This window comes from Balaenoptera acutorostrata, chromosome 6 (genome assembly GCF_949987535.1).
Source record: "Balaenoptera acutorostrata chromosome 6, mBalAcu1.1, whole genome shotgun sequence".
Classification (NCBI taxonomy): Eukaryota; Metazoa; Chordata; class Mammalia; order Artiodactyla; family Balaenopteridae; genus Balaenoptera; species Balaenoptera acutorostrata.
In genome coordinates, this window is record NC_080069.1 from 39,533,370 (window position 1) to 39,548,311 (window position 14,942).

A 14,942-nucleotide genomic window follows, 5' to 3' on the forward strand; every position below is an offset into this window, starting at 1 on the left:
GATGGTAGAAATCACATTTGACAATGCAAGAAAAAGGAAGTAGAAGCAGCAAATCAAGAAATTCTTTAGGAGGACGTGACATTTGCAATAACCCCTTGAGCATCTATAGGATTTGACAGGGTGAAGAAGGCATCGTCTGCCAAAGAAATGAACAAAGGCACAAGGGTGGGAGTGCTCTGGTTATGGTGAAGAAAGAGTCTGCCCAGATGGTCTCCAGGCTTATTTATTTGGGAACTGTGTTTACAAGACTGATTTAGTTGTATGGACGCAGATAACTTCACAAAACAATCAGCTATAAAGGAATGTTTAGCTACTTATCAGCAGAGATTGCAGCTATAAGAAAATTACAAGAAAAAAGAAAGAAGAACATTTCTTTTACACTAATATAAATGCAGATGATACTGGGCCATCTTGAAGAAGTCCAGCCACACTTAATGCAGAATAACCAAAGGTGGATCAATCCAGTGACCTCAGTTTTCAAATTAATTAGCAACCATACCTTTTCCTGATGCAAATGAACTTGGAAAACCAGGTCCCAGGTTTAAGGATGGTTACTTTGCCTTCCTAGCAGTATAGTCTAAAGTGATTCTCACCTGCATAATAAAATGTCGATTCTTGGACCCCGGTCCAAAACTACTGAATCAATATCTCTGCAGGTGGCAACTGAAAGTCTATTTTTATCAGGCTACCAGGTGATATTTATGGACGAAAGTTTGAGAGCCTCAATTCTAGTATGTGCACGGCATAGTTTCATGGTGACTACTATGAATGATCCTCCTAAGGACAAGTTAGAGCATTTGGAGACATTGCTTCTAACTTGACTGCTCCAATTCAGTCACTGCAAATTAAGGAATATAGGGTCACTTTCTTTCTGGCTCATCTGAGCTCCATTAGGGACTACTTGGACTTAGAATCAATGTTTCTCATCTTCCCCAAACCTTCTTCCTACAGTTTCTAAAAGAGGGAAGTGAAGTAACTCACAGAAAGCACAGGGCCTGATAATTAGATGATATCGATAAATGCTGGTTGCTTCCTTCCGTTTGATTCATCTCTTAACTGTCTTAGGTAGTTTGTCTTAAGGATTCCCAAAAGAAAAGTGACAAATGATCCCAGGTCCTTCAAGAGCAGCCACAGTGACTCCAAGCCTCCCAGCCTTGTGAGTACTTTTCCTCCAGATCAATGGCTGCAGGCCATGCACTCTTGGTGGCACTGACTGGTAGTGGCTCCTTGCCCATTTCCAGGCAGTTAGCCTCCAGCTACTCTTTTGAGCAAGGATTCTCAAGTTTTGCTCAACTGTGGAACCCTCGATTCCAGTGGGATCTCATGCTGAGGGCAGCACCCGAGTGATGCCCAGTCACTGAGGTTGAAGCAGGGTGCGAGGGCCTGCAGCCTGCCTTCCTCAGCCCCACCTCATCCTCTCGGACCAACTCCCCTGCTCAGGGGCACAGTTGGAAAATCATCCTCTAAGTCTTAGAGATTTTTGGAGCCTAAGAGATGGGAGAAATGTGGTGTGAATGTCTACCAAGAATAGACTCTTGATCACTGGAAAGAGAACAAAGCCCTGCAATGAAGTCAAAAACAACTTTGAAACATTGCTTTCATTATAAAATGAGTAGGTGAAGTAAAACTGACCTACCCACATTAGTGACAGCTTTGAGAAATGTTCTCACTAATCCTACTGCCCTAATACACCACCCTGAACTACTTGGGATATTTGGACAAGTGGTAAATGGAAAGAGAACAGGTGTAAAAATCATATAATGTTGAATAAAGGTCCTGAGCCTAAGAACATATCAAAGCGACACTATAGGAAAGAGGATTGTCTTCGAGGGGCTTGGCTGGAGAATGTCAACAACCTGGGGCATTCCCCCAAACCACAGGACCTGGGGGTCTGACACTTCCCCTCCAGGTGGGGTGGGGTCCTGGGGAAGGACAGAGGGGTAGAAAAAGCTGAGGGATGGAGAGAAAGGGAAGGGGGAGGGACACAGAGAGCCCAGAGGAAGAAGGAACCTTTGGGATGCCCATCAGAAGCGGACTCTGCATGGGTGACCAGCCTGCACTCAGTGCCTATTTGTCATCACCTAATTGCGAGTTTGCTGTCAAGTAAAGAGTTGTCCTTTATACCCTCCGACACCTCCAAGGAGAAACAGAATCAGCTTCACGACCTTTCAGCAGCTTCCAAGTGTCTTAGGGAAAAGCCCAGATTGTGGAAGGTGGCCACTGAGGCCCCTCTCCAGACACAGCCCCTGCCCCCCTTCTTCAATAATTCATCCAGCCAGCATTTATTGAGCACCTACTATGTGTCATGTAAATATACTATGTGCTAAATACCAAGGAGTCACTGTGTCCACCCTGGAAGAGCCCCCTCTGTCTCCCTTCACTCCTGCTGTCACACTCTGCCCCCTGTCTGGACACTTCTTTCTCCCCTTGTGACCAGCTCCGCTCTTCCTTCAGATGCGTGCTTCCAGAGGCTTTCTTCCACCATCGTCCCATCCCTGACCCTCCCCTGTGCTCCCACAGCTCACACTCCACTCCCCCAGGCGTTCTCACACCCTGTGTTCTTGCCCAGCTAACTGCCTGCCTTCTTGGCTAGTCTGGCACCAGGGCGAGAACAGCAGTTATGTCTGAGGTCAGCCTTGGTCAGTGGATGTTCCCTGAGGGATTTAAGCCCTACAGAAAACAGGTGACTATCCTCTCAATCCTCCCAAGGGTGGCACGTTGCATAGGGACGGGGGGTTAGATTCACTGTGTCCTCAGGAACTTTTCAATCAGCTCTGTATCAACAATATCACCTGCCCAGCTTATAGGAACAGAACTGGCAGGGAAAATCAGGGCTAGCTTTCAGATGCTGGGGAGGCTGAATGATCTGGGATTCTTCCAGCGCCAAAGGGGTACTGGGCCTGTAGGTCCCTAGACTTAGAATGACTTCTCACCTTGCCTTCCTCCCTGGCAGCATTTACTCGCTGGGCGCTTTTATTACTTTCCCTTGCAGATGCCTCTGTTTCTCATTAGAGCTGAGGGCCTGACCCCCTGAGAGCTGATAACAATTTCACCCCTAGACAAACCTTATTGGCTAACTGGAAAAGGCAGGTTAATGGTGTCTGCACGGAAGGTATATTATTAGAAGTAAGTCTGTGAAGCAAACTCCCAATGACTCTAATCTTCGGAATGCTGACTCCAGAGGTCAGTAATTGGGTACTGCAAAATTCACCAGAGCAGCAGGCCTAAGCCTGTCTTCAGACCTCTTTGAAATGCAGTTCCTGAGGTCAGGGAAATAATTGCTTCATTTGAAGGGGGTGGAGAGAGCTGAGGGGAGAAGAAACAACCTTCATTATTTCTCCAGTTTATCAATGCACCATGTTCTCCATATCCCGATCTAATTAAAATAACACAGGCTGTTTGAGAAACTCAATCATTTCCACAGTGATTTTTGTCAGTTTGCTCCTCCTGCCAGCTCAGAGATGCCTAATGGCCAATAAGCCCAGGCTGTGGGGCTCCTTCACTCAGTCATTAATTCAGCAACCAGGGCACCGTGATGCTCATTAACGTTCTTTACCCCTGTTCTGTGAAAACCCTTAATTAACAGGGAGGATATTTTAATGTCAGTGCTTTGCAACTTTCCTAAGAAAAATGCCAATGTAATCAACTTGAACTCTTGACAACCACTCCTAACACAAATCTTCTTCTCCTCAACCAGCTGGGCTCCCTCTGGGCTCACATTCCAGATACACAGGCCATGATAGTCTGAGAGCATGCTATCGACTCTCCAAGAAGTGCTGGAACATGGAATCATTCAGAGGATCCCTCTGAAATTCAGCCGTTGTACTGGGACTCTGGTCATCTGAGAAAAGTTCTAGTCATGAACCATTTTTTATGTTCCTGGAAAAGGCAAGAAGGGCAAAGAGGAAAAGGGGGTATTGATCTTTTTTTTGGCTAATTCTGCATAACTCTTGTGGCCAGACTTAATTCAGCAGCACAAAGAAAAAGAAAAAATGAGGAAAAAAAGATGTGAAATAAATAAACCAAAATTCACATACTAGGCAAGAAAGAAGTAGGGGGGAAGTCGGGGGAAAAAAAGGACGTGATCCCACCATGGCAACGTCAGTATCAAGTTTTCTGGCCTCGTGAGACACACGCATTGCAAGAGTCTCTGGTGTGTACACAGCTCAGCCTGGTGTCCATCACCGGGGAACCACTGCAGACACAAGGGGCAACCGCTGCCTGGTGGGCTTAGAGACCTGAGGCGTGAACCTGTCATCCCCACAGCCTTGAGGCTTTGGAGTCTGGCCCTTCGATAGCCACACCAGCCCCCACGTCTGACTTGGCACTTGGCTCAAGACTCTTCCAGTTCCACTTGCCAGGGCATCATTCTCAGAACCAGAGCTGACAGCCTCCTGGGACTCAGGGCCCTTCCAGCATCTGACCTAGAATCTGCCAGCCCGGCCACTGAAATGGCACTTTGACCTGCCTTGTTGGTGAACAAGGCCCGGGTTAGCACATATAATCTCTGTGGCTTGTAGAAGCAGGCAGCATGCTTAAGAGCTAGGGAAATAATTTAAAGATAATATGAAAGTCAGGGTAGTGGATATAAACCAACTCCATGTGAAGCAAGAAAACATTTCAAAACAAATTACCACTTCTCTTGGTGTACCCTAAGACACCAACTTTATAAATGTTATTAAAATAATTTTAAAGATCATTTAAAATTTTCCTCTTCTGTTAATCTTAATTGCAAGGGAGATGCGAGTGTTCAGGCCACAGCAGAAAAGTATTAGAAAGAAATATATCAAAGCCCAGAGTCTGGAATTTTAAAAATGAGATTCAGATGTGTCTATAAATCTGACAGAGAGATGCAAGGAGGCCCTTCAAGCCGGGGTAGGCAAAACATGCCTGGAATTTGGTCTGTGACCTCACCTGGCCACTTGCTTCATTAAATCTGCTGCTTTGGGGCACACACGGGTCTGGGGGTCGGCTGGGATGTTTTCATCCCACTTACACCAGCAATATTGTTTGCTCGCCTTGGGGGCTGCCCAGCGTTCTGCCTCCTGCTCAAGTGTCATGACTCAGCCAAACTCAAGAGGCAGGAAACTGAGCTGGATGGATCACTGGCTTGATCTCAAGTGACAGATCCCTTGTTGTGACTTCTTTCAGAGTCAGGAGATTGTTGACGGGGCTGGGGAAGCTGGGGGGAGGCAGAATCAGAAAAAGGGCAAGAGATTATTCGCCAAGATGACACCCCAATCCCACATGCTACCTACAGGTCTACACATCTGTCCTGCTCCTGATGAAACCGTGCTCATAGGGTTAACAAAACTGGTGACTAACAGAAATTCTTGAGCTTATTTTAAAGTTTGTTAAAAATCCCTCTGCTTGACACGGGGAGGGGGAAGGGTAAGCTGGGATGAAGTGAAAGAGTGGCATGGACATATATACACTACCAAATGTAAAACAGATAGCTAGTGGGAAGCAGCCGGATAGCACAGGGAGATCAGCTCCCTGCTTTGCGACCACCTAGAGGGTTGGGAAAGGGAGGGTGGGAGGGAGACGCAAGAGGGAGGAGATTTGGGGGTATATGTATATGTATAGCTGATTCACTTTGTGATAAAGCAGAAACTAACACAACATTGTAAAGCAATTATACTCCAATAAAGAGGTTAAAAAAAAAAATCCCTCTGCTTGTATCCTGCCTTCACTGAGCAAGCTCCCCTTAATTACTCGCGTTAATTATTTTGTTACAAATTGCACACTCTCCAAGCTTCACGTAGCCTGAACAATAAGATGTTTGCCAGAGTTGTTTTCCAGGAACTTAGAGTTAGCTGTGTCTAGTTCCAGCCTGAGCTGACTAAGACTGGTTGAGACCCTAAAACTGGGCCTGCTCAGGTATCCAGAGAATGACCTTTTGCTGTCAGAGGGCCCAAAATTCCACCCTCAGATCATGCTAAGCGCCTCCATTTTTTAACCTACATCCCATGAAGAAGCCTGTAACTCAGATAGGGCTGCACAGAACACCGATTAACTTCACCTTTCCCCTACCCCCGTCACCTTTCCCCACCACTAAGACCACCCTGCTTCTTTATCCCATAAATGTCTCAAGCCCCTCACCTTTGGGGAAGCAGATCTGAAACTTGTTCTCTCATGTCCTTGCTTGGCTGCCTTGTGAATAAACCCTCTCTTCACTGCAAACCTCAGCATCTCAGATTTTTGGTTTGCTGTGCATCGGGCAAACGAACCTGATTCGGTAACACTGATGCCACCTGCACATCTGTATATCTATCCAGAGAACGTGGAAAAGTGCCCAGAAGTCTAGCACAGGGAGGGGTCATGAAAGAAACAGCAGGAATTCTGGAGCCAGGTAATTCTAGGTTCAATGCCTGGGTTGTTTTTCATTCCCTAGGTGAGGCTAGGCAAGCAACTTAGCCTTTCTGTGCCTTGGTTTTCACCTCTGTAAAATGGAGTTAATAACATTCATGTGGCACAATTGCCAAGAGGAACAAATACAATAACATACGCAAAGTGCCTGGCACAGACAATCGGTCCTTTATTAAGATGTATCAGATCCTGTTGCTTTCCTTTTCCATATTATCTACAACAGAATTGTCCACTTATTGGGGCAAGTAAAGGAAGACCTGGGAGACATAATTCTGTTCTCTTAACAAGGGGGGCAACGTAGACACGATAAAAGACGACAAAAATCAAGGCTCTTTAACCTGAGAGTCACTGGCAGCAAGAGGAGAGATTTATGGTGAGAAAGGAGATTCAAGTGACATAGGACCTTTTACTTCAAAAAACATTCAATACTTTTTCACAACCCAATCACCCAGCTGAGTGACTGAGATTATCACGATCTGTTGGGTTCATTTTCCAAAAGCTTGACTAGTCATGGAAATACTTTATGGGAAGTACTTTATAATGACCTTGTTTAATAGTTAAATTTGCTTAATAGTCGAGCCCACAAGTTCATCCTACTCGGTCCCCTTTCCTCGGTCTCCTGGCTTGCCACCATGTCATAAAATCCAGCTCTCCTCCCTTCTTTCTGGAGTGCAGATTTTTACCATGAGGTCCCTGAGAAAAAGGGAGACAGAGAGAGAGACAGAGACAGAGAGAGGCCGAGAGAGGCCTCCTTCTACGGCCCAGCTCTCCATCCCAAGACAAAGAACACTTTCTCTCAGGAGGGTTGACAGTGAAGGTCTCCATTGCCTTACTGCTCCCTCGAGGCCCAAGGACACCTAGTGATTGCTAATAATACTAGTCTAACTTCAGTATGTTAGGGGTTGGTCATTTTTACATATGCCCAAGTGTAGACCAGCTTGTTGGTATAGATTCTTCCCCACAAAGTGAAGGACATATTCCATAAACTTCCCAAAGTCCTCACCATCACAGGTCTGAGTCTCCCGGAAACACAGTCACTCCACAAAGAACACACACAGTTTCATAGAACAGACAGCCGTTTGCAGTGCACACACACACACAAATTCTCCCAAAGAAACCCAGCTAAAGCATGCAATATGTGTTGCCAAAAACAAACCTAACAAATAAAAATAAAACCTCATTCTGTTTACTCCCCAGTTTTTCCCAGCAGTGGTTGGGTGGGTGTTTGCTTACTGATTCATTACACATTCATTCATTCATTCATTCATTCAACAAATAGTCATTTGTCACAAGTACTGTTCTAGGAACCAGGAACACTGCCTGTCTTCATGGAGTTTAAAATTAATAACCCATTATAATCCTTTCCCAGAATTAAAAACATACATACATGTATACATACATTTAAAAAAAAAGAAAGCCTGTAATGGCCTATATGGGAAAAGACTCTAAAAAAAGAGTGGATATATGTTTATGTATAACGGATTCACTTTGCTGTACACCTGAAACTAACACAGCATTGTAAATCAACTACACTCCAAAAAAAATTTAAAAAAAATAAGCATGCTGGTCTCAAAGGCTTGAATTCAAGTCTCCCGCTCTGGTAAAATAAAACATTTCTAACCTTTGAAGTAATCCTTTTTCCATTCTGCCCATTTTGGCTTTAAAAAAAACCATGAGGGACTGCATCCTGGATACACGTGACCTTAACCAGCACTTGCAGATTCCCATAACGCTGCTTCCTCTTCTAGATGCTCACAGCCCATCCGTGTAATGATCCATTGCATTCTTGCCCAGGATTTACTTTATCAGGATCTACCTTTTTGTTTGAAAATACAAACATTCTCCACTTCTAGTCTTCCAGCCCATCTCTTAGTCTTCACAGAATTTGTCTGTGTCTGTATATTAAAATATTCATGAGATCAATTATCGTTGTTGCTACGTATAATGTGTTCTGGTACCCCAGGTTTACAGTCTCCTTTACCAGCGAATGTTCCTAAGGATGCAGGCACTGACATTTTGTTGAGCCTTTATTTAGTGCAGTCGCTGTGCTGAGACCGTCACACTCACCGTCCTCTTTACTTCCCACAGCAGCCCCGTGAAGTCATTTCTTCACAGATGAAGATGCTGAGACTCGCTGAGTAACTCTCCAGCCAGCTAGTCACGGGCAGAGCCAGAAGCTGGCCTCAGTAGGGCAGGCGGAGAGCTCAAGGCCCAGGAGAGAGGCTGTGCTTGACCAAGGGGCAGGTGCAAAGCAGGAATACTGACTGGATTTTGAGGTTCATGCCTCACTTTTACTCCGCCTCCCCACCATCCTCCAGCTTGGTGTGTGGGCAAGGATTTACTCAGCCAAGTATTACTCAAACATTGACTTCTCAAGTTCTGTTGGCTGAAATGCAATTGGCAGTTGGGTTGTTTTCCTTTCCTTTCCTTTTGTTTCAGTTACATAGAAAAGAGAAGGCCTTTTCCACATAGCACTCCGTAGGTATAGGACACAAGCAGGATGCAGTAGGTGGGGGACAAGTCCTGATAGCCTGCTTCAAATGTCTCCCGAAACTACTTTATTTCCCACCTGAAGGAGAAAAGTGATGGGAAAAAAATGCCTTCACTGAATCTAAATTATCCTTCTTTGTAAGTTTTATAAGCGGAGGTGAATCAAACTTAAGAGATTTAAGGAACAAAAGCCCAAAAAGCTAGTGTCTAGAAGTGCTTTCCTGCCCCTTAATGTGTCCTATGTTCTGGAGATACTGAATTGCATCCAGGAACTGCCACCTCCTCCAAGAAGCCGGCCCTGCCTGCTGTCTCCCACAGATGGAGGCTGTCTCCTATACAGGAGTAGGAATGATGCCATATGTCAGGGAGCCAGATCAAAGTTCAGCAAAAACCACAAATGGATTTAGGCTCTTCAAGTCTGGACCATCAACCTTCCACCCGCATTTCGTGTGCAGGCCTTTACACGGCAACCATGTCTAGATTTTTAGAGGCTTTTTCAAGACGCATCAGGATTTGGGGAGCGTTTCCTTTTCAGATAAATGCTCCAGTGTTGACTCCTCTGTGTCTGAGCTGGCTCAACTAAAAGCATATTAATTTCTGTGGGAATGTTGGAACACAGGGTGGAGGAGGTTCCTTCTGCCCACAGCTGGCTCTCCTCTCAGAAGTGCAAATCTCCAAAGCTGATAGATCATTACTCAAAGTGGTGGATCTGACAGTAGGACATAAGCTCTCTCATGATTGCTGGGATTTGGTGCCATCACAAACAACCTTTTAGATGAAAACAAAATGTTCAAAAGTGGGTTCAAAAGAGAAATTGCCCTTACAGCCTCGTCTTTCTACCATGGTTCAGGAGTAGAACTTTGAAGCTTCCTTGCCTGAAACAGTTCTCATGGTGACCTTTAAACAAAGTCATCCAGTCCGTGCTCAAAACAAACTCTGCAAAGACCTTGCATGCTCACCTAAATATTCAAATATGAATTATTTGGAAGCCACAACTGATTAAAGGTACATAACAGTATCTTGATTGACCAGTATATGATATTTGGTGATGGGATACACCCCTATTTCTGGAAATAAAGATCCTCTCAGAAATACTAATTTTTCTCAAACACTTTTTCCTGTCTAAAACACCTGAGGGGTAAGATACACTCTCTCAGTCAAGCAGCTGACTCTGGGTGAGGTTTGGGGTTGAGAGAGAATAGGGTACCCCTTAAAGGGATGACAGGCTGTACAATATTACAATCTGTCAGGGAGAGAATGAAGTTTAGAAAGCCCCACAGGTGACTGGGATATGCTCACCCAACATCCCCTCTGTCTTTGAGGAAAAATAGAAAGTGAAAATATTCATTCCCCCGCAAAACAACCAAACACCAAGAAGTTACTGAGGCACATATAACTTAGAACAGATGCTTCAAGTGATCGTTTATCCAGCAAGGCTCTGTTTACTGAGAAGGGCTACAGAAAGCCCCTAGCATTACTCCACTGAAGAATGTCACATAACAGATATACATCCTAGTACTTTTGAGCAGTAATTATTATGGTCCTACATGTGCTACCAAGCAAAAAGAAACTTACTATTTGCCATTTAGTGATTACAGCTTACATTTATAAAGCTAGTTTAGCAGTTTTTACTAAGAATATACATTTTTTTCTCTTTTTCACTAGCACTTTTTAATGTTTTCCCTTATATGCATTCTCTATCATTTAACAAAATTTGCTTATAAAACTGTTAGACAGGACAGAGTGAAATATTTCACTCACACTATTTTCTTAGACTATTCCTAAGTAAAATAAACATAAATGGCTTGGATTTTTTTAAATACTCAAGAGGCTGAATATAAAATAAATCATCAATTGCTTAATAACTTTCATTGGAAGAACTTGCAAATAGATTTATTCTGCCTCAACCCTGTCCTCATTCCCATATGGGAAAAATAAAAGCAAAGTATTTTTGTTTGAATTAAAATCCTGACCTTCATTGCACTCATGGCTGCTGAGAGTACAACACACAGTCAGCAGAACCCCCTGTGGTGTGAACCATTGAGGAAGTAATCAAGTCTACAAAAGTTTTCCTAAATAAGAAGCTTGACTTAGACCTTTCATTTCTGAAGAGCCTTACTTCCTGTCTTCATCTTCATTCTTAAGCTATCACCAGAAGAGAAGTTGGAGGAGTCTGCAGGAGAATTTCCATTCTAGGCCAAGCAGCACAGCTTTGGGCTCACGTCATTGCCTGTGTACTTGGAGCTGCACAACCAGAAAGGATGCGTGGGATCCACTAACGTGTGGGTCACTGAGAGGAAAACTGGTTCCATATGCACACACACACACACACACACACACACACACACACGCAATCTCACACCTCATTTTGTATCTGGCCTTCCGACAAGCAACATCACATAGCGATGTCAAGGAAACAGGGAAAGAAAAAGTCCAATCTGTTATTGCTTAAACCTACTTACAAGAGAAAATGCATTCAGATGACCTATTCAAAAGGTTTTAACTTTATTCCAAGTGGCCAATAGGAGAATGTGCATAAAATGAGCCAGTTTTCTACCTCTTTAAAGAATATGAACCATTAATATTTTTAGTTATAGGATTCATTTTGGTCAAGTGTCCACATCAGTCTCCAAGGACTTTCCCCCTTTTTCCTAGGTTTAAAACAAAATCATGTGTCAAGAACGGTACGAGAATCAAGTTAAAAATCACTGTTGGGGGGTGGAGTGTCTTGTGGACACAAGTCCTATTGGCTTTCAAAGCTAGATGTTTTGGGGACCCATCTATCAGGTGGAAGTCTTGAAAGCTGGGGTGCTAGATGTGGGGTTCAAACCCTTTGCTCCTCAGGGAGAAGCTGGGAGTGAGAAGTTCCCGCTGGTATGTGTCACAGCACCGAGGGTGGGGTTTGTGGTGAGGTTGTATCTCAGTCTCTTCCACCCATTGTGAGGTGGGTTTTTTCTTGTTCTCCTGATGTGTAGACATAGCTCAGTTGGTTTCTGCATTTCTTTCAGAGGGAATTGTTCTTTTGTAGCTGTAGATTCAGTGTGTTCCTCGGAGGTGAGCTCAGGAGCCTCCTACTTTTCCACCTTGAACCAGAACCTGAAATCACTATTGACATTCAAGAATGAGAGAAAATGGGTGGTGAGGAGCTGAAAATGCCATTAGAACAGAAAAGGAAAGGAATTTTGGTATAAGTAGTCAAAGTCACTTAGCAATTTGGGATAAGGGTTCTTAAACACACACACACAAACCCACATACACCCTTCCTTCAGCAAAACTGCCACAGGATTTCTCCCCAGCACTCTCATTTCCACAGCTCTAAGGCTGGGCCACGTTATATTAATTAGTCAGTTTCATCTACCTCAAGCCTATGTAGCTCACAAAGATTTTGCCAATGTCCCCATGAGAATCATGAGTCTGTTACCCTACAATGGCTCAACAGCCCAGAGCCCTGGGCCCAGTGTTCTCTTGGAGGGCACTGAGAGCCTCTGCCTTCAATCCAACCCAAAGCACCCCAGCCCCGTTGTCAATAAACATGTTTTCCCACAGTGTCATCAGTGAGCTACTGGAGAGATGTGGGGGTGCCTCATTGCTCAGCATCGCTATACAGTGGTCCTGAATTGATTTCTCCAGGCTGTCACTTTTTCCAAGTTTACTTATGATCAAGAGAAGTACACAGTGTTAAAAAGAGCCAGGCTGCACACACACTGAGGTCACTCTCATATCCCAAATGGCCAGTGGCAGAGTCAGCAATAGGCCAAAACATGTGCAAGAATAAAGATGTTTTTCTTTCCCATAGTCCCCTTTTCTGTTATGAAGTTGAAAGCACGGTTGCTGGCTTGGTCAGGAGAGGCAGCTGTCCACCTGTGTCCTAAATCTGCTACCCTAGTGGTGACCCCATTATATCTCCATGGATGCAATTTCCCATCTCTCCAATTTCTCTCTGCCAGTAGATCATCTGTGGATGAAGGCTGAAATCTGGAACCAGCCTCTGACTTCAGGGATGAAACATTCTCTTTCAAACTGTTTCCAGAACAAGGGAGCAATGCCAGCTATTAATCTCAGAACATGGATTAAACAATACTTTGCAAAAAGACAAAATAATTTTCAGTCCAGCAAGAATACACACCCTAAGTTAAACTGATTGATGAAGTGCATTACTATTATACACAGAATAAACATTATTTTTAAAGAAGAAGGAAATGGAGCTACCTGCTAGCAGCTTATTTTCAGTCACCTGTAAAATAATATTGCCACGCATTCACATGACAAAGCTAGTATTAATTTGTTAATTAACATATTATTGCCAATAATTTTAATCGCGTTTGAGAGGCTCTTCAAAGGCATGGTATTATGATTCATGATTCATCTCGCTACTGTCTCCACCTATGGCCTTACTAAATCCTAAATACTGAGATGACAATGGTAAAATTAAAGCATCCTAATCAGAAGGCACAAAATAAATGTGCCACGTGGCCATGTACCCTTTTTGATTCTTTGTATATGTAAATATAATTTAATTTTGGATGTCTGGTTTTAATGGTATATTTCCCTTTCCAAGTTTTTAATTAATTAATATGCTACTGACAGCTCTAGAGTTTCAGCTCTAGATTAATCAATCTAGATAACCTTAAAGGGGAGCTGAGGAGCTTAGGCTCCCCTGGGTCTAGGTTGGGAGGAAGCATGGCAAAGGCATTGAGGGGCAGCTGGGATGGCTCATCGCTAGCTGTGTGACTTTAGACCAGTTACGGATCTTCTCTGTTACGCTGTTTCCCAATCAATACAGTGGGAAAAATAATAGTGTCTCTCTCATAAAATCTTCCTGAGGATTTAACAAATTAATACGTATAAAGTTCTTCCAACAGGAAATACTTAGTAAGCACAAAGTAAATACTAGTTGCTTTTGTTTTTAATGGAATTTTCAACCACTTACTGGACTTTTCCACTTGACAGTGCCTCAGAATCAGCACATCTAGAAAAGGTATAGTTTTTCTCTTCAGAGCAGCTCCCCCTCCCAACTTCCTTGGAAATAAAACACCAGGGCAGTGGTGCCACAATTCAATAACCACAGAAGTGTCACCAATATATTTGACTCCTCCTGCCCACCACTCTGTCCTGCCATCCAACCTGCCACCAAAGTCTCTTGATTCTTCTTTCAAAACAGGTCACCTTGTCACATCCTCTCCATTCCAGCTGTAATATTGTGGTACAATAAGAAATGTGTGTTTGGTCTTTGTCCCAGGTTCCTAGCACAGAGCTTTTAAAACCCTTGGAATTTCCTGAACGATAAAGGTGAGAAGAGCGTCTTTTGTTATTCATAATAAGCCCCTTTCAACCTTACCTGAGTTTATGCAAAATCCCACTTGGATAATGGGGTCTGGTGCCAGAGGAACCAACCATGAGATGAGAGGGTTGGAACTTTCAGCCCCACCATCCCCAACCACTGGGGAGGGGATAAGTGCAGGGAATTGAGTTAGTCACCAATGGCCAATGATTTAATTAATCATGCCCACGTAATGGACCCTCCATAAAATCCCTAAATGCAGGGACTTGGAGAGCTTCAAGGTTGGTGAACACATCTGCAGTCTGGGAGGGTGGTGCATCTGGGGACAGAAGCTCCTGCGCTAAGGATGCGTCCAGACCTCACCCTGTGTACCTCTTCATCTGCCTGTTCATTTGTATCCTTTATAATATCCTTCATAATAAACTGGAAACAGCAAGTTAAGTATTTTCCTGAATTCTGTGAACCATTTTAGTAAATTATCAAACCTAAGGAGGGGTCATGGGAACACTGATTTGTTGCCAAGTCAGAGGTGTGGGTAACCTGGGGACCCAGTACTTTGAATTGGTATCTAAAGTGGGGACAGTCTCGTGGAGCTAAGCCCTTAAACTGTAGGGTCTGTGCTAACTCTGGGTAGTTAGTGTCAGAATTGAATTAAATTGTAGGACACCCAGTTGGTGCCCACAGAAAAGTGGAAAATTGCTTAGTGGGGAAAACCTCCACATTTGGTGTCAGAAGTGCTGTGAATAGAGAAACAGATTTCCTGTACAGCCTCCACATTCCAGCGGAGACCCTTGTTACTTCA